At 42.7% G+C, this 19,149-nt stretch overlaps 1 protein-coding gene across 1 annotated transcript in view; it reads right to left on the reverse strand.

Moving 5' to 3' along the window:
* ARSB (arylsulfatase B) overlaps nt 1-19,149 on the reverse strand; it is a 181,840-nt gene that overhangs the window by 50,919 nt on the left and 111,772 nt on the right. The gene's annotated exons all lie outside the window — the stretch shown is intronic.

Raw genomic sequence — 19,149 nt, forward strand, 5'->3', positions numbered from 1 at the left:
AGGCCGCTGCTTAATTACTGAGCCACCCAGGCGCCCCAAATACATTTTTTAAAGCGCCAAATGTAAATGACTAAATCTTTGTAGAACTAGAAGAAAATATAAGTGAATATTTGAACTCAGGATGAAGAATTGTTTAAATTTATAAACACAGAATTCTGCAAAGTGAAAATTTTTACTTTTTAAAAGATACTAAAAATTAAAAGAAAAATTATTCGCTACATAAGAACAATGAATATTTTAATAATCAAAAAGTTCTTACAAACTGATAAGGGAAACATTTTTTCCTTTACATAAGAAAAAGATAGGAACTGGTAATTACAGCCAATAAACAAAAATAAGCCTAACCTCGGCAGCAAAGAGATCCAACATAAAGCAATACATTATTTTATTTACAAAATTGGCAAATGTTTTAAGAAATGCTAATATACCCTGTAGCCAAGATTCCAGAAAATAAACATTCTCACATAGTGATGGTAGAAATAATTCATACATTATTTCAGGGAAGCAAATGACCAATAGATTAAAAAAAGGAGCTTCAAAATGTTTACACCCTTTGACCTAGGAATTCTGCTTTTAAACATTATCCTCTCAAAATAATGGATGGTCACTGCAGATTTATTTATATAAATGAAACTTTGAAAATACAGCAACACATGCAGAAACAGGGTTAATGACTACCTATTCCACATATTAGAATTGTAGATCCAGTTTAGAGAATGACATGCAGCCGTAGACAAAATTGTTAAACGAAAATTTTAAAGATGAAAAATTTCACCCTTCCTTATGTTAACAAATTAAGCAATGAAATAATATATCATAGGATCCAAATTCTGTGAAAATGTGTGATATGCGGGTGTCAGTCTGTAGAGGGGAAAGAGGGAAAACAGAAAAAAAAAGACAAATTATAACATTGCTACTTTGAGGTAGCAGGATAGCAAGATTGTGGTGATTTTTACCTTTATCTCTGAACATTTCTGTATTTGTCAAAATTTCTAGACAACACTTCTCCTCTGTATTACTTGTATAAGAAACAAGCTGGTGGCTTCCCTTCTAGCAGAACAAGTCTAGCCTCCTCAGTCCGACACAACAGTCTGTATTATCTCATCTTCTTCCTGCCTTCCCTTTGTCTCAACAGACTTACACATACACCCTTTTGCTCACGCGCTCGTGTGTCTCAGGACTTTCCTTTCCACCTCAGGAACTCTTCATTCAGGGTTCCAGGCAAGGCTTCCTTCCCTTCCTTAAACAGCCTGTGTGACTGAGCCCACCACCAAAAAGCAGCTACCAGACTCTATGGCAATTAATCCACAAGTAATCAAGTACAGTTTGCAACATCTCTACTACTGCAGCCTTGAACTATTATTTGATTTTCTTTTAACTTTTTGTATGTTTTGGTTCTTCCCTCCAAGTAGATTACGAGCTATTTTTTGCCATTTTTCATAAAGTCTAGTGCAACGAAGTAGGTGTCTGTGGTGCACAGAATAATGGCCTAAACCCCAGAGCCTGTGAAAATTTTAGGTTATAGGACAAAGGGGAACTAAGATGGCAGATGGCGTTAAGGTTGCCAATCAGCTGACCTTCAAACAGGGAGATTAGCCTGGATTATCTAGCTGGGCCTAATGTAATCCCAAGAAGCCTCAAAAAGGTAGAAGAGCTCAGAAGAGGCATGAGGACAGAAGTAAGGTTGGGGTGATGTGTTATAGGGACTCAACTCTCCATTGTTGGCTTTGAAGATGGAGGAAGAGGGCACAGGCCAAGCAAGGGGAGCAGCCTCCCCAGGCTGGAAAAGGCACAGATGTGGATTCTCCCCCAGAGAATCCAGAAAGGAATATAGCCCTGCAAACACTCTGGATTTTTGTTCAGTGAGATCCATGTCAGACATTTAACCTACAGAATTGGACATGAATTTGTGTGGTTTTAAGTCATTAAGTTTATGGTAATTTGTTCTGGCAGCGATAGAAAATTAATACAGTGTTAAATATTATTTTCATTCATTCACATTTAAATCAAGAAAGATAAAACCAAAGTTATTAAAATAATGGACCCATTTCAGACTATACTTTTTGAGGAAGTCTATCCTAATCACCCCCAAATGCCTCTCACTGTTTCTTTATTTCTCCTTAGCACTTATGTATCCAATTTACATCACTTATCATTTGTTGCTACTTATTTTATTACTGTGTTAATATCACTTCCTGGGCACACAGTTTTTTCTCTCATTCAAAATGCTCTTCAGAAGCAGGGGTCATTCCCTAGATATTTGCTGCCAGAGGTAACAGACTTCAGTTTATAAATGCCTGATTATTAACATCTTACGTTATGGATTAATTACACGGGAGACCACGTACTCAGCTTTCTTCTCAGAAATGTTTTTATAAAAGTTTTATTTCAGTCTTATACAGAAGTATCCTCAAGCCCCTAAAAAAATCTGACCAGACTAGTAAATATCTAGAAAGGGGACTTACTACACTTTAATTCCACTGGATATGTCCCCCAAAATTTCACGAGGTTTTATGTTTTTCCGAACTTTCTTGGTTGACTATTTCGAGAAAGTCATAAGGATTTCTCCACGTAGATTGCAAGACTAGGGAAGTGAGGTGGAAAGATGTCTGGTCTGCAGGGGGAGAGAAAAAAGTGAGTCTAGACATCCTCGAATCTCAAACAGACCTGGGTACTGAGCAGGCTCTGGTGTGCAGGAGGGACTCCGTGGAGGGTCTAGTCTATTTTGTGTTGAGTGTCAGAATCAGCACAGACCTCTGAATCAACTAGAATTACGAGACTACTCTTGGAGGGCCAAGGCTAAAATTTCTAGGCTGTACCAGAATTAAAGAAAAGGAAGGAAATAAGTGGTCGGTTGGAGACAAGAGGATTTGGTCTCATCATAATCCTGGGGGAAAAGAGAAAAGCTGATGTGTAAATAGGGTTCTGGGCAAGTAAGTACATGGCGTTGTGGAGAAGGGAGTGCCGGGCGGCAGCTGGCCCCGGCCACATGCTCTTCTCCCAGAGGCAGGGCTGCCCTGCCCTTCAAGTCCGCTTCTGTCATCTGGCTCTGGGAAGCCTTAAAAAAGTTGCTTACTCTCATTTCTCCAAACATAAAATTGGGGCAGTGGGATTTGTCATTTCTGTGTAGCCCAGGCCTGTGGTAAGGATTAATTAGTGTTTTTAAAGGGCTGTGGGTTTGGTGCGGTTTATTTATTTTCTCAGGATGAAAGCCAGTATGCCAGCACCAAGTGTTAACAACGAGGGTTTGATGTATGTTACTTGAGATGCGCTGTGTGAAGTGGGATGGTTGGGTTATGAGGCTTCGGGGACTGCCTTTGGCATCACAAAGGCCACATTTCCAAACACACTTTAGTGCTCCCCAAAGCGAAGGGGGCAGAAGAAAAGCCTTTGAAAATTAAAAAGGGGCAAAGTCACCTGAGTTTAGGCTCTGCGACCAAGGGCACATACTAAGCTACACGAAGGAACATTTGATGAGCCGCTTAATGACAAATATTAGCAGGTAGAGGGGACCCAGAATTCTGCTAACTTGGTGACAAGCTGCAAAATGAGCTCCCATATTCAATAAGGACAAGGGACGCTAGCAGAGGCCATCAGGGTCTGCTCACACACTAGCTTGGCCACCACACCACAGGTGGGCATGGGGCAGAGACACAAGTGCGCCCCAAGTCCCACTCACTGAAGACCCAGCAGCTTTCCAGATAGGAAAGTCTCATGAGAACACTTTGGGCTGGTTTTCTTTTTGTTAGTTAGTTTGTTAAGATTTTATTTGTTTGTGTGTGTGTATGTGTGTGTGTGTGTGTGAGAGAGAGAGAGAGAGAGAGAGAGGACAAGCAGGGGGAGCAGCAGGCAGAGGGAGAAGCGGGATCCCCACTGAGCAAGGTGCCCAATGCAGGACTCAATCCCAGGACCCTGGGATCATGACCTGAGCTGAAGGTATCAGATGCTTAACCTACTAGCCACCCACGTGTCTCCAGGCTGGTTTTCAAAAGTCTATCTTTATGGCTTCATTCCTGATTAGGGAAGTGAGATGTGCTCATTACTAAAACTTACAACTGGAGAACTACATAAAACAGAAAGTGCAGACACCCCTCTCCCAATCCCAGTAGCCAGAACATAATCATTATGAACTCTTTTGGGGACATATTTACCAGACACAGATATAATTGTCTTCAATTTATAAGCAAGGAAAAGGATAACTCAGAGAACTTATCCACAAGCTTATAGGAAGTAAGTCAAAGCTGGAATTGGAACCCAGACTTAAGGACACCCCAGAACTCTGCATGTTCCGCTAGGCTACACGCCCTGGCCCCACACTCCCTACCATCCTGCAGTGGAATTACTACAGGGCTCTGTAGGACTTGCATAACCGTCTTTACACACAGAAGCTGCTGTCACTCACACAGTCAGGTTGCATATGAAACTGGAAGTTAGTCACAGCTAGACCCATTTTTCCAGACACATGTACGTGTGTAATGCTCTAGTGACACTTGAGTGGGTGGCTGTAACACAGATCTGGACGTCCCTTTTGCCCAAATCCCTTGCAGAACAGAAAACAAAGAGACTCCTTAAATTAGGAGGACATGACTTGTGTATGAGGCTCGAACCTGGAAAGCCCTGAATTCTGGGTCTCTTATTTATTAGCTGTGTGTGACCATTGCCTCAGTTTCCCCTTCCAGATTATAAAGAGGGGGGACAAACTGATTGCCTTCTAATTTCTGGTATTCTGTGCATGGAGAGCAATGCAAGGTGGTGGGCTTCACGCATCCCCCAAACTTTTCTTATTCTGCTCAATGTCTAATTTCAGGCTGAAGGGCAGAAGGTTGCTACTTCACCAATATGCGCAGAAAGAAATGAATGTGCTTTGAAAATAAAGTATGATATTATTGCTCTTGCTAGATTTATTCTAATTAAGTGAGTGGGTGACAGCCAACTTGAATGATTAATTTATTAGCAGGCGTTCTTTCAGTGTGTACAAATCTCTCCACAACAAAAGGGATTGAGAGGAACACCTGGGTGGCTCAGCGGGTTAAGCACTGCACTCTTTTTTTTTTTTTTTTAAAGATTTTATATATTTATTTGACACAGAGAGAGAGAGAGATCACAAGTAGGCAGAGAGAGAGGGGGAAGCAGGCTCCCTGCTGAGCAGAGCGCCCGATGCGGGGCTCCGTCCCAGGACCCTGAGACCATGACCCGAGCCAAAGGCAGAGGCCTAACCCACTGAGCCACCCAGGCACCCTAGCATCGCACTCTTGATTGTCGCCCAGGTCAGGATCCCTGGGTTGTAAGATCGAACCCCGCCTGCATCAGGCTCCACGGTGGGTATAAAACTTGAGATTCTCTCTCCCTCTCCCCCTCTTCTCCATCTCCCTCCTCCCAGTAAACAAAGCAGTGGGGGATTGAAAGGGTTACAGATGAAATCTCGCCCACCTTGGAACTGACAGCTCTGGATGGGTAAAACACAGGAATATAAATGATCACGCATGAGGTGGCAAGAGCTCAGTGTCCTAGGATGCTCCAGAAAAGCTCGAGACACTCCAGTTTGGAGGCAGAGCTTCATGGAGGAGCAGTGATGCGAACTGGTCCCTAGAGAAGTGTCAGAAAAGCACAAGAAGAGGAAGGGGGCTGAAGGTGGGCACTGCAACCATGCTGAGGGGTCGTGTAAGCTGAATGACGGAGGTTGTAGCTCAGGCGTCTGCACGAGGCTGTGGGCAGCTGGGGATCATGGATAGCTGGCAAGCTGGGAAGGGACAGGCCATGTCCATGGCCTCTTCCAGACCAGCTTCTAACAAAACTTAAAGTCTAACTGATCTCCAGTACCTACATCAGTACCTAGCTTGTACCTGCTGACGAAATCGTCTCAGAAACGGACTAAATGTTGCTGTACAGAGGAAACAGGAAGGCGCGCCGAGCACGCAAACCTGGACAGCTCTTAGATCTTGTGTACAGAATTGGCAATTTTACCACAGAAAATGTGTGCGAGAGAGAGGGAGGGAAAGACTCTTCTTTTACTCTGTAATCAAGAGCAGAAATAACATCTCATTATAACCTTTAAAGAAAGGAGGCCTTTTAAGTGAAATAGTAACAAAGCTGTACAGAAACACTTTGAAGACTTGGCCTTTGGTGGTGTGGAAACTGCTAACATCTGTCAGTGCCCTTCGTCTATGACCAAGCTCCTACCAGAAGAATCTGAGCGCTTTGTAGGCACGCACGTGTGTCAGGTGTATATGTATACATCATACAGCCAGATGTATGAGAGTCATACAACCAGATGTATGAGAGAATTCTAACGATACACAGAATGTCACATCTGAAATCCAAGGTGAGTTGTGGTCTCAGATGGTGTGGGCTCATCACTTCAGAACAGCGCATGTCAAGCCTGCTGCCTGTGGGATGGGTGTATATATTTTCTCTAAGGCAAACTAACCCCTCTGAAATTAGTTGTTCTCGTGGTCTGAGGCATGCTGGCTAGAACCTGAGGGCGTTTGGAGCAGAGGCTCCTCAGAAGCCTGTCGAGCTAGGCTCACACCTGCAGTATCTCAGGGCCTAACTGGAATCTCGGCTGCTCCCTACCACTTCAGAGAGTTCCAGGCTTCCCATGAATTAGCTTAAAGGGCATCATCCCTGTCCCTAGGGCTCTCACAGGTCTCCTCCACTGACTACCCTGTACTGCTCAAGAAGGACACTGAGTCTAGGTTAGCCTACTGGAAAGAAATATTTATTTATTTTCAAAGATTTTATTTATTTATTTGAGAGACAGACATAGAGAGAGAGAGAACACAAGCAGGAGGAACGGGAAGAAGCAGAGGGAGAAGGAGACTCCCTGCTGAGCAGGGAGCCGGATGTGGGGCTCGATCCCAGAACCCTGAAATCATGACCTGAGCCGAAGTTAGACGCTTAGCTGACCGAGCCACCCAGGCTCCCCTAGAAAGAAGTATTTTAAAGACACATGGGAATAAATAATTCTTAGAATCTATTCTTAGAAAGGAAGGAGGGAAGAGAAAAAGGTACTATCTGAACAGAATCCAAAACGTGTCTGTCCAAGGTTACCTCAGAACAAAGCCTTTAAAGATGAATAGAAAGTTTCCTCAAAGCACACAGGAAAGCAATTACAGCCCACAGGTCTGACGCTGGCCATGGGGGTGAGGGTTGACGTGGAGATAAAAGCAGAGCTAGAGACAGGGCATGGAGAGGACAGTGAGCAATGAAACAATGCAAGGGAACTTGCCAAGAATGGAACACAAAGAGAAGAGAAGAGCAAGAAGCAGCAGGGCCCCGGACTCCGAGGGGAAGTGAGGCTGAGCCAAGTGCACAGGCAGGGACTTTAGAAGTATTTCATAATGCTTAAGAATTCATGAACCTTCTTGAAACACTTAGTGATTAATAATACAAATATTCTATGGTTAAAAAAATAAGTTCTGATATCCTCATGTCTTATCCAATAAAATTTTATTTATCTGGTAATATTGAAATAAAATAAAATTGTAAATTTATTTTCCTGATAATTAAAAGAAGAAGAAGAAGAAGAAGAAGAAGAAGAAGAAGAAGAAGTAGTAGTAGTAGTAGTAGTAGTAGTATATATACTCATCTCTCATAGAGATCTAGCAAAGGGACTGAAGAAAGGGAGGGGAAATCCCACATCCTCCCTTCTGGTTGCAGGCAAGCATGAGAGTAGGCATTTACAAACTGGATAGGTAGTTTCAAACATCTGTATAGGATAATGTTAATGGTCACCAGCCACTTCCTAATTTTAAATTATTTTTTTTTAGGAACAAAATGTAAGCTGTAAGTTCAGGGATTAAAGGTGGGTGTGAATTGCCATCGGGAGATACCTTTAGGTTCAGGAAAGGCTAAGAGACAGTAAGACAATGACTTTAACCTGATGATCTACTATCATTCATTAAGAAGGATTTGGCGAGAAATGACCATGATGGTGGGCTCTGGGCTGTGCACTGGGGATATGGCAGTAAATGAAAAAGATATAGACCCTGGCCTCATGAATTTCTAGGCTCTTCTTTGGTTTTGCATGTTGCAACACATATTTTTTTTTTTTTAAGATTTTATTTATTTATTCGACAGAGAGAGATCACAAGTAGGCAGAGAGGCAGGCATAGAGAGAGAAGGAAGCAGGCTCCCTGCTGAGCAGAGAGCCCGATGTGGGACTCGATCCCAGGACCCTGAGATCATGACCTGAGCCGAAGGCAGCGGCTTAACCCACTGAGCCACCCAGGTGCCCCCATATTTTTAATTGTGGTAAAAAAAAATACAAAATTTACCATTTTAACTGTTTTTAAGTGTCCGGTTCAATGGTACTAAGTACATTCACATGGCTGTGCAACCTGTACCACATCCCCCCACTGAACTCTCTTCATCTTGCAAAATTGAAACTACAGCCATTAAACACAAACTCCCCATCTCGCCCCCTCCAACCTCTGGCAGCCCTTTTTCTACTCTCCTGTCTCTATAAATTTTGACTGTATGTACCGCATTAAATGGAATCCTGCAGTATTTGTCTTTTCGTGACTGGCTTATTTCACAAGTGTTCTCAAGGTTCATCCACAGTGTACCGTGTGCCAGAATTTCCTTCCTCTTTAACGCTAAACAGTAGCCCACGGTATGTGCATACCACATTTTATTTATCCTTTTGTCCCACCAGCTGTGCATTCCCAATTTACATGCCCACCAATGCGCCTAAGTGGTGCCATTTCTCCACATCCTCACCAACACTTGTTATTTTCCTTCCTTTTTTTCTTTCTTCCTTTCTTTTTTACTTTTCATAGTAGCCATCCTAGTGGGTGTGAGCTGTGGTTCTTTGAGTCTGTTTCTGCTTTACTGCAGAATCTCCTGGTCTGTGGGAAATGCTACAACCTGTGGTGTGTGTCTTTGTCTGTCCCGGTCTTCTGAGAATATCTTTAGTATTCATAGCCAACCTACAATGTACCAAGGGTCTGCGGCCATGAAAAAAGACCGAACTCCACCAGTAGAGGGGATGCCCTGTACTCTTAGAGTAAGAGGGAGGGGGTAAAGCTGCTAAACCCCAAAAGGCCAGCTTCTGAGAGGATGTGGTACTACTTAGAAGATAGGGCTCTGCCAGGAAATGTCTAATGATTGTTCCTCTGATTCATGATAGGATGAGACATTGGTCCACAACCCCCAACAAGACCCACTAAAGGGGAGAGGGCAGACGGAAAAGTGGATCGATGCAGTGATGTTTTAGAATGGGGAACAGAAAAGTGGGCAGGATGTAGTAATAACGAAATCCTACAATTCAAATTACTCTAGCACTTATAATGTTTCTAACATTCTCACTTGTATTTATCCGTGTACAAGGACACCTTTGGCTATGTCACTGCTTAGTAATGAGCGCGGGGTGGAAAAGGAGAGAAACTGGGGCGCCTGGGTGGCTCAGTGGGTTAAGCCACTGCCTTCGGCTCGGGTCATGATCTCAGGGTCCTGGGATCGAGTCCCGCATCGGGCTCTCTGCTCAGCAGGGAGCCTGCTTCCTCCTCTCTCTCTGCCTGCCTCTCTGCCTACTTGTGATCTCTCTCTGTCAAATAAATAAATAAATAAAATCTTTAAAAAAAAAAAAAAAAGGGGAGGAGTCAAGATGGCGGAGAAGTAGCAAGCTGAGACTGCTTCAGCTAGCCGGAGATCAGCTAGATAGCTTATCTAAAGATTGCAAACACCTGAAAATCCATCGGCAGATCGAAGAGAAGAAGAACAGCAATTCTGGAAACAGAAAAACAACCACTTTCTGAAAGGTAGGACCGGCGGAGAAGTGAATCCAAAGCGACGGGAAGATAGACCCCGGGGGGAGGGGCCGGCTCCCGGCAAGCGGCGGAGCAACCGCGCACAAAATCAGGACTTTTAAAAGTCTGCTCCGCGGAGGGACATCGCTCCAGAGGCTAAACCGGGGCGAAGCCCACGCGGGGTCAGCGTGGCCTCAGGTCCCGCAGGGTCACAGAAGGATCGGGGGTGTCTGAGTGTCGCAGAGCTTGCGGGTATTGGAACGGGAAAGCCGGCTACAGAGACAGAGCCGACAGTAAGCTCGCAGCTCCGTGTTACCTTGAACCGGTCGCAGGCTCGGTGAGCTCGGAGCGCGGCCGGAGGTCAGGCAGACGGGAGTAACTGGGCGCTGTTCTCTGAGGGCGCACTGAGGAGTGGGGCCCTGGGCTCTCGGCTCCTCCGGGCCGGAGACCAGGAGGCCGCCATTTGTATTCCCGTCCTCTGGAACTCTACGGAAAGCGCTCAGGGAACAAAAGCTCCTGAAAGCAAACCCGAGCGGATTACTCACCCCGGCCCCGGGTAAGGGCGGTGTAATTCCGCCTGGGGCAAAGACACTTGAAAATCACTACAACAGGCCCCTCCCCCAGAAGATCAACAAGAAATCCAGCCGAGACCAAGCTCACCTACCAAGGAGTGCGGTTTCAATACCAAGGAGAGCAGCAGAATTCCAGAGGAGGAGAAAGCCAAGCACGGAACTCATGGCTTTTTTCCTGTGATTTTTTTTAGTCTTGCAGTTAATTTAATTTTTTCTTTTTCATTTTTTTTTTTTTTTTTTTCTCGCCTTCGGGTAAAATTTTTTTTTTTTAACTGTTACCTTTTTCTTTTTTAACGATTTTTTACTAGTTTATCTAATATATATATATTTTTTTTTACATTTTTCTTAGGTGTTTTCTTTTTTAAAAAAAAATTCTTTTCTTTTTTTTTTTTTTTTTTTTTTTTTTTTTTTTCTTTTTTCTTTCTTCCTTTTTGAACCTCTTTTTATCCCCTTTCTCCCCACTCACGATTTTGGATCTCTTCTAATTTGGCTAAAGCATATTTTCCTGGGGTTGTTGCCACCCTTTTAGTATTTTACTTGCCCCTTCATTTACTCTTATCTGGACAAAATGACAAGACGTAAAAATTCACCACAAAAAAAAGAACAAGAGGCAGTACCGAAGGCTAGGGACCTAATCAATACAGACATCGGTAATATGTCAGATCTAGAGTTCAGAATGACAATTCTCAAGGTTCTAGCCGGGCTCGAAAAAGGCATGGAAGATATTAGAGAAACCCTCTCGAGAGATATAAAAGCCCTTTCTGGAGAAATAAAAGAACTAAAATCTAACCAAGTTGAAATCAAAAAAGCTATTAATGAGGTGCAATCAAAAATGGAGGCTCTCACTGCTAGGATAAATGAGGCAGAAGAAAGAATTAGTGATATAGAAGACCAAATGACAGAGAATAAAGAAGCTGATCAAAAGAGGGACAAACAGCTACTGGACCACGAGGGGAGAATTCGAGAAATAAGTGACACCATAAGACGAAACAACATTAGAATAATTGGGATTCCAGAAGAAGAAGAAAGTGAGAGGGGAGCAGAAGGTATACTGGAGAGAATTATTGGGGAGAATTTCCCCAATATGGCAAAGGGAACAAGCATCAAAATTCAGGAGGTTCAGAGAATGCCCCTCAAAATAAATAAGAATAGGCCCACACCCCGTCACATAATAGTAAAATTTACAAGTCTCAATGACAAAGAGAAAATCCTGAAAGCAGCCCGGGAAAAGAAGTCTGTAACATACAATGGTAAAAATATTAGATTGGCAGCTGACTTATCCACAGAGACCTGGCAGGCCAGAAAGAGCTGGCATGATATTTTCAGAGCACTAAACGAGAAAAACATGCAGCCAAGAATACTATATCCAGCTAGGCTATCATTGAAAATAGAAGGAGAGATTAAAAGCTTCCAGGACAAACAACAACTGAAAGAATTTGCAAATACCAAACCAGCTCTACAGGAAATATTGAAAGGGGTCCTCTAAGCAAAGAGAGAGCCTACAAGTGGTAGATCAGAAAGGAACAGAGACCATATACAGTAACAGTCACCTTACAGGCAATACAATGGCACTAAATTCATATCTCTCAATAGTTACCCTGAATGTGAATGGGCTAAATGCCCCTGTCAAAAGACACAGGGTATCAGAATGGATAAAAAAACAAAACCCATCTATATGTTGCCTCCAAGAAACACATTTTAAGCCCGAAGACACCTCCAGATTTAAAGTGAGGGGGTGGAAAAGAATTTACCATGCTAATGGACATCAGAAGAAAGCAGGAGTGGCAATCCTTATATCAGATCAATTAGATTTTAAGCCAAAGACTGTAATAAGAGATGAGGAAGGACACTATATCATACTCAAAGGGTCTGTCCAACAAGAAGATTTAACAATTTTAAATATCTATGCCCCCAACGTGGGAGCAGCCAACTATATAAACCAATTAATAACAAAATCAAAGAAACACATAAACAACAATACAATAATAGTAGGGGACTTTAATATTCCCCTCACTGAAATGGACAGGTCATCCAAGCAAAAGATCAGCAAGGAAATAAAGGCCTTAAATGACACACTGGACCAGATGGACATCACAGATATATTCAGAATATTTCATCCCAAAGCAACAGAATACACATTCTTCTCTAGTGCACATGGTACATTCTCCAGAATAGATCACATCCTCGGTCCTAAATCAGGACTCAACCGGTATCAAAAGATTGGGATCATTCCCTGCATATTTTCAGACCACAATGCTCTAAAGCTAGAACTCAACCACAAAAGGAAGTTTGGAAAGAACCCAAATACATGGAGACTAAACAGTATCCTTCTAAAGAATGAATGGGTCAACCGGGAAATTAAAGAAGAATTGAAAAAAATCATGGAAACAAATGATAATGAAAATACAACGGTTCAAAATCTGTGGGACACAACAAAGGCAGTCCTGAGAGGAAAATATATAGCGGTACAAGCCTTTCTCAAGAAACAAGAAAGGTCTCAGGTACACAACCTAACCCTACACCTAAAGGAGCTGGAGAAGGAACAAGAAAGAAACCCTAAGCCCAGCAGGAGAAGAGAAATCATAAAGATCAGAGCAGAAATCAATGAAATAGAAACCAAAAAAACAATAGAACAAATCAACGAAACTAGGAGCTGGTTCTTTGAAAGAATTAATAAAATTGATAAACCCCTGGCCCGACTTATCAAAAAGAAAAGAGAAAGGACCCAAATAAATAAAATAATGAATGAAAGAGGAGAGATCACAACTAACACCAAGGAAATACAAACTATTATAAGAACATACTATGAGCAACTCTACGGCAATAAATTTGACAATCTGGAAGAAATGGATGCATTCCTAGAAACATATAAACTACCACAACTGAACCATGAAGAAATAGAAAGCCTGAACAGACCCATAACCAGTAAGGAGATTGAAACAGTCATTAAAAATCTCCAAACAAACAAAAGCCCAGGGCCAGACGGCTTCCCGGGGGAATTCTACCAAACATTTAAAGAAGAACTAATTCCTATTCTCCTGAAACTGTTCCAAAAAATAGAAATGGAAGGAAAACTTCCAAACTCATTTTATGAGGCCAGCATCACCTTGATCCCAAAACCAGACAAGGATCCCACCAAAAAAGAGAGCTATAGACCGATATCCTTGATGAACACAGATGCGAAAATACTCAACAAAATACTAGCCAATCGGATTCAACAGTACATTAAAAAGATTATTCACCACGACCAAGTGGGATTTATTCCAGGGCTGCAAGGTTGGTTCAACATCCGCAAATCAGTCAATGTGATACAACACATCAATAAAAGTAAGAACAAGAACCATATGATACTCTCAATAGATGCTGAAAAAGCATTTGACAAAGTACAACATCCCTTCCTGATCAAAACTCTTCAAAGTGTAGGGATAGAGGGCACATACCTCAATATCATCAAAGCCATCTATGAAAAACCCACCGCAAATATCATTCTCAATGGAGAAAAACTGAAAGCTTTTCCGCTAAGGTCAGGAACACGGCAGGGATGTCCATTATCACCACTGCTATTCAACATCGTACTAGAGGTCCTAGCCTCAGCAATCAGACAACAAAAGGAAATTAAAGGCATCCAAATCGGCAAAGAAGAAGTCAAATTATCACTCTTCGCAGATGATATGATACTATATGTGGAAAACCCAAAAGACTCCACTCCAAAACTGCTAGAACTTATACAGGAATTCAGTAAAGTGTCAGGATATAAAATCAATGCACAGAAATCAGTTGCATTTCTCTACACCAACAGCAAGACAGAAGAAAGAGATATTAAGGAGTCAATCCCATTTACAATTGCATCCAAAACCATAAGATACCTAGGAATAAACCTAACCAAAGAGACACAGAATCTATACTCAGAAAACTATAAAGTACTCATGAAAGAAATTGAGGAAGACACAAAGAAATGGAAAAATGTTCCATGCTCCTGGATTGGAAGAATAAATATTGTGAAAATGTCTATGCTACCTAAAGCAATCTACACATTTAATGCAATTCCTATCAAAGTACCATCCATCTTTTTCAAAGAAATGGAACAAATAATTCTAAAATTTATATGGAACCAGAAAAGACCTCGAATAGCCAAAGGGATATTGAAAAAGAAAGCCAACGTTGGTGGCATCACAATTCCGGACTTCAAGCTCTATTACAAAGCTGTCATCATCAAGACAGCATGGTACTGGCACAAAAACAGACACATAGATCAATGGAACAGAATAGAGAGCCCAGAAATAGACCCTCAACTCTATGGTCAACTAATCTTCGACAAAGCAGGAAAGAATGTCCAATGGAAAAAAGACAGCCTTTTCAATAAATGGTGCTGGGAAAATTGGACAGCCACATGCAGAAAAATGAAATTGGACCATTTCCTTACACCACACACAAAAATAGACTCAAAATGGATGAAGGACCTCAATGTACGAAAGGAATCCATCAAAATCCTTGAGGAGAACACGGGCAGCAACCTCTTCGACCTCTGCCGCAGCAACATCTTCCTAGGAACAACGCAAAAGGCAAGGGAAGCAAGGGAAAAAATGAACTACTGGGATTTCATCAAGATCAAAAGCTTTTGCACAGCAAAGGAAACAGTTAACAAAATCAAAAGACAACTGACAGAATGGGAGAAGATATTTGCAAACGACATATCAGATAAAGGACTAGTGTCCAGAATCTATAAAGAACTTAGCAAACTCAACACCCAAAGAACAAATAATCCAATCAAGAAATGGGCAGAAGACATGAACAGACATTTCTGCAAAGAAGACATCCAGATGGCCAACAGACACATGAAAAAGTGCTCCATATCACTTGGCATCAGGGAAATACAAATCAAAACCACAATGAGATATCACCTCACACCAGTCAGAATGGCTAAAATCAACAAGTCAGGAAATGACAGATGCTGGCGAGGATGCGGAGAAAGGGGAACCCTCCTACACTGTTGGTGGGAATGCAAGCTGGTGCAGCCACTCTGGAAAACAGCATGGAGGTTCCTCAAAATGTTGAAAATAGAACTGCCCTATGACCCAGCAATTGCACTATTGGGTATTTACCCTAAAGATACAAATGTAGTGATCCAAAGGGACACATGCACCCGAATGTTTATAGCAGCAATGTCCACAATAGCCAAACTATGGAAAGAACCTAGATGTCCATCAACAGATGAATGGATCAAGAAGATGTGGTATATATACACAATGGAATACTATGCAGCCATCAAAAGAAATGAAATCTTGCCATTTGCAACAACATGGATGGAACTAGAGCGTATCATGCTTAGCGAAATAAGTCAAGCAGAGAAAGACAACTATCATATGATCTCCCTGATATGAGGAAGTGGTGATGCAACATGGAGGCTTAAGTGGGTAGAAGAATAAATGAAACAAGATGGGATTGGGAGGGAGACAAACCATAAGTGACTCTTAATCTCACAAAACAAACTGAGGGTTGCCGGGGGGAGGGGGTTGGGGAGAAGGGGGTGGGATTATGGACATTGGGGAGGGTATGTGATTTGGTGAGTGCTGTGAAGTGTGTAAACCTGGTGATTCACAGACCTGGGGATAAAAATATATGTATATAAAAAATATATGTTTATAAAAAATAAAAAAAAAATATAAAAATAAAAGAACTGTAATTTAAAAAAAAAAAAAAAAAAAAAAAAAAAAAAAAAGAAAAGGAGAGAAACTGAGTCAGCAGCTTTGCTCCTTTGAGGCCTTATTTATATAAGGACCCACAGAATGTTGAAGGTGGAAGGGACCTGAGACACCATTTAATTCAATCTTTGCTTCACAGGTGAGGAAACTGGTAAAGTGGTTGTTGGGAAGGTAGAGATGGGATGTCATCCTCCTGTGCTCTAGTAAGGACAAACAATCTAGGAAGTGTTGGAGTTAGAAACCAAAGACACCATCCTGGGATAACACTGACTCAACGGTCAATCTGTAATTTACACTCTAGATTGGCTGCTAAATGATTTTATTCCGCAAAGCCTCTAGAACATATTCATAAAACATACACTATAAATAGGATTCACAGACTTGGTTGTTGTCCTATAAATACAAATTTTCTTAGAGCTAGATTTCATCCACCCCACCCCCAAATTAACTGCATATTAAAGGAAATGGGCTGGCAGCATCCTCCTATGAAGCAGGGTGCCCCCAAAGATAGTTCTCCTTATTTTAGCTTCTATTGCACAGTGGATGGAAATGAATATAAGAACTGGGGAGAAAAGCTTGAGGTGTTGTATACAAGGTGGCGGGAGGGGCACTTTGCTGCTTGCAGGCAGAGACAGAAGTGAATGCAGACCAACAATGAATGTGGTCATGTGTTGACGCCAACAGCAGACAATGTCCCTCATTATAAGCAGGAGTCAGAGCAAGAGTCCTGGTTGGCAGGGAGGGCCAACAGTGAGGTCTGGAGTGGGCTTCGGGGAGGGGCTGGGGGCTGCAGAAGGCCAGAAAAATGTCTCTGAACTTGGGACAGCAGTAAAGGGTCATTGTAAGTCCATAATTCAATATTTGGGAAACTGAGTTGAAGAAAAGTCGAGGGACTTGTTTAAGGCCTTATAATCTATGGGTGGCAAAAGTAAAATGATTCTCTCTTCTGATTTCCGTGCCCTCCTTTAACTTTTATATGGGAGAAAACTTGTGCCCGTGCTGGGACTGAGCTGGGGCCCTGTGGGAAGATCGCAAAAACCAGAGCAGGTTGTGCTAGAAGCCCAGCAGCCAGCAGTGCTGTGGCTGGGTTACACGGAAATACAGAACTCAAGCTCCCAGTTTTGTTTGTTTTCTTTCTTCCTTCCTTCCTCCCTCTCTCTTACCCTCCCTATTCCCTCCTCCCTCCCTTCCAAGAGAAAAAGCATTCACATGCAAGCGGTGGGGAGGAGCAGAGGCAGAGGGAGAGAGAGAATGGTAAGCAGACTCCAGCTGAGCATGGAGCCCAATATGAGGCTCCATCTCACGATCCTGAGAGCATGACCTGGGCCCAAACCAAGATTCACACACCTAACCAACTGAGCCACCCAGGCACCCCCTCCCTCACCCCTCACAGCTTCTGATGCTAAGAAAAATTCAGCTTGATGAGTGGAAGGCCTCCTTGGATGTCATACCGGGTTTCTCAGGGCATTAAACTACCTAGAAGTTTCACAAACCCTTCCTGCCTCTCCTCTTTCCTTCTGGCCACCCCTGGAAATTCTGGGATCACTGGTTAAGAATCACTGCTCTATTGAGCCAATTATAGACTAGAATGTGTCACACCCCTTTGGTGTGCTGGGGCACAGAAAAGGTTAGAAACCACGGAGGTCGTGGCCACCATAAGTAGTCATGGGTCTGTGCTCCTCCTACACAGCTGATCCAATTACTGCCCAGCACCTGCCACAACAATCCTTCTAGACTACTAGAAATACAAAGCAAACTCACAAGTAATTTTAAATTCTCTATCAACCACATAGAATTCTCTATTCACATAGAATTCTCTATCAACCCACAAAGGGAAAAGGAAACATGGGAAATTAATAATAAATTTAATTCAACATATCAAAATATTGCCATTTCAATGAGTATAAGTATATATTATGATATATTTCACATTTTTCATACTAAGTCGTCACAATCTGATGTGTATTTTATACTTGCAGCACATCTCAATTCACAATTAGCTACATTTCAAGTGTTTAAAAGCCACCTATGGCTAGTGGCTACCAAACACACCTACTATCACCCTGCCTCTCACTGACATGTGAGAGAAATAGCAGTTTCTCCATACTATATCCATCCCGACCTGCCTCAGGCCGTTTTCTTTCCACTTGGGTGCTAATTCTATCCCAGCAATCTTCCATTTAGTCAAGAAATCATCACTGAGGGCCTGCCCACTGCTGGGTATTCATGTTAACTTACAAGGATGAAAAGATAAATAAGACACAGATCCTGACTTCCAGGAGCTCTCACCTTGGTGGGAAATGAAGGCACATACAAGAGAATTTGCTGAAGGCTCTACACACAGATACACACAAAAGGCTGCTGAGGAAGGATATTCTGGGGTTCCAAGAAGCATTCGCATACATGGGACATTTATGTTGAGTTTTAAGGGATGGAGAAAAATCGTGGAAGGGCAGGGAAAGGTGTTTCAGCCACAGAGAAAAGCATATTCAAGACAAAACAGGATGATCTGCATGTGTCTAGCAGGGCAAGGACTGGCTGGAGGTGGCCGGTGCGGAGAGCAGGGGCTCAAGTGCCCATTGACACACAACCAGTGTGAGGTTGTTGTCTGCGCAGGGAAATCCCGGGGCAAGTTGCAGCACAGACTGGAGAGGACCAAGAAGTCAGGAAAGCCTGAACGACAGAATGAAGGAATGAAGGGTGTGGCCATATGTCTAGAAAGGAGGGAATGTCAGCGCCCAAGGGAATGAATGAAATGGAAGAGCACTGTTCCTGTGAAGAGTCTTCAGATGACGCTTAATGAGGGAGGCAGGACAAAGGGCCTAAGAGCTAAGGCTTTCCAGACCCAAATTCACCAGGCTAGGGTTCACAGGGCCACTAGCATGGAATTTAAACAGGACTATTACAATCTGTTGTGATCTGAGAGCCAAAATGGCTTCTTTCCTTGAAGAAAGAATGAACCTATTGCTTAACTTAGGCAAAACACAAAATCAAGCCAAATGACTTCGAGGATTGCTAGGGGAGCCACACTTGGGATACACAGGTGCTGAGCAGCACCTGGCCAGCTCCACTGCGCGATGTGGTGGCTTATCTGATCTTGGGTTCCCTGAAGGCGGCTCTGGAGCT

Source organism: Mustela lutreola, chromosome 5 (assembly GCF_030435805.1).
Source record: "Mustela lutreola isolate mMusLut2 chromosome 5, mMusLut2.pri, whole genome shotgun sequence".
Taxonomy (NCBI): Eukaryota; Metazoa; Chordata; class Mammalia; order Carnivora; family Mustelidae; genus Mustela; species Mustela lutreola.